Source organism: Ursus americanus, chromosome 11 (genome assembly GCF_024610735.1).
Source record: "Ursus americanus isolate L20-20 chromosome 11, mUrsAme1.1.p, whole genome shotgun sequence".
Lineage (NCBI taxonomy): Eukaryota > Metazoa > Chordata > Mammalia > Carnivora > Ursidae > Ursus > Ursus americanus.
Genome location: NC_142137.1, coordinates 47,445,667 through 47,447,569, shown reverse-complemented (window position 1 = coordinate 47,447,569; position 1,903 = coordinate 47,445,667). Strand labels below are relative to the sequence as shown.

The 1,903-nt window shown below is 40.3% G+C and overlaps 1 non-coding gene across 1 annotated transcript; it reads right to left on the bottom strand.

The window, feature by feature from the left end:
* Window positions 1-1,392: 1,392 nt before the first annotated feature.
* Window positions 1,393-1,496, bottom strand: LOC123797652 (U6 spliceosomal RNA). Its single transcript, XR_006781012.1, has one exon. It is a non-coding gene; the product is annotated as a U6 spliceosomal RNA (small nuclear RNA).
* Between the last annotated feature and the right edge of the window lie 407 nt (window positions 1,497-1,903).

The following is a 1,903-nucleotide window of genomic DNA, read 5'->3' as shown; positions in this document are numbered from 1 at the left end:
CTTGGGGGATGGGAGCCCTGATTTGTTGTAAGTACACCTACTGGGACTGATTTCAAGCTTTCATGTAAAGTCATTGAACACAGCGTTAAGAAGAAATGTATGCTATTTTCTTCATACAGATTCTGCAAGATTTAGCAAATAAAAAGTCAGAATGCCCAGTTAAATCTGAATTTCAGGTAAACAACAAATAATTGCTTTAGTATTAGTATTTCCATGTAATATGTGGGGCACAACTATATTAAGAGATTTTCCACTGTTTATCTGAAATTCACATTTAACTGGGCATCCTAGATCTTATCTGACAATCCTAATGTAGACAGCACAGACAGAAAAACCTCAGGTGCGTAAATAACAGTAAAATGTAATGATGACTTTCAAGTACTTATTACCTTTTTTTGAATATAATTTAAATTTTGAGTTTATATCATCTGCTTTTTCATAATGACTGTGTTTGACAAGTGTATGCAAAATTCCTGAAAATTTAACAATAAGCTTTTGCAAGTCAGCTTAGCACACCTCTGATATTTTATGTAAGTGTAATATCATTCACCAGAGTTAGACTTTGAAAACACAATGATACAGAGTTTAAAGTTTAACATGTATCTCACTTCATAATACTACTACGATTTTAAAATAACTCATAGACATGGTTTCATTAAATTTCACGGGAGGTAAGTTTCATTGCAACCAAACTCTCCCAAACTCCACCCCACCCTCCAGGCCCTACCCCTGGGGAAATTTCTCTGTAGCAAGGAAGAGTGCATCTTCAGACTTCTTCCTTTCCATTTTTAGGGATTCGTGTGGTAGCCGGCCCTCTCTAGAATTGGGTGATCTTAACGAGAAAGCTCTAACTTCAAAGCTTCTGCCATTCTTCTGGGGGCTAAAGAGGGGAACCTAGAGTAGAAGGTCTACCTGTTTATGTGTTTAGCTGAGCACTTTCATCAGATGTTGGCAATGCAAAGATAAGCCTGGAATTTTGCTTGGGGTAAAGGTGAAAAATCTGCACTGAGCCACAGCAAAGTAATGGGGTTAGGAATCTGTAGGCTTGCAGTTGGGGGAAAACATGATGACGATGAGCTCTAGACAACAGGCTACTGAGGAAGCCAAAACAGCAGTTTATCTAATTTTGTTTGTTTTGTTTTGTTTTTTCGTTTTGTGCAGAGGAATATGTAATCACAGGTCCCTGATGCAGGTGCAGGGGAGGGGCACGGAGAGGGATCTGGCTGTTGCCTGTGTGGGCCTCTGGGGTCTCTGCAGCACCCCCTTCAGCTTCCAACACACCCCTCCTGCCCTGCGTGCTACCAGGTCCTTCCTCAGCCTTGGGGAGCCAACTGAGTGCAGCTTTTTTTTTTTTTTTTTTTTTAGGTGACGGCTCTGGACCCCGTGAGGGTTACAAATATGGAACATTTCACGAATTTTCCTGTCATCCTTCCGCAGGGGCCATGCTAATCTTTGTATCATTCCAATTTTAGTGTATGTACTGTCAAAGCGAGCACCAGTTTATCTAATTTTTAAAAAATTAAATAGATACATACATGCATTAAAACGGATGTCCTTCACTTTAGTCAAACATTATGCTCAAAGGCATTTTTTATTAATTAATTAATTAATTAATTAATTTTTTAAAGATTTTATTTATTTATTTGACAGAGATAGAGACAGCCAGCGAGAGGGAACACAAGCAGGGGGAGTGGGAGAGGAAGAAGCAGGCTCATAGCGGAGGAGCCTGATGTGGGGCTCGATCCCATAACGCCGGGATCACGCCCTGAGCAGAAGGCAGACGCTTAACCGTTGTGCCACCCAGGTGCCCCCAAAGGCATTTTTTAAATCAAGTAATTTTTTTGGACATTTGGGGCATTCCTATTTCATGGTAAAAACTTGTAGTGTGAATGACCAATCACCC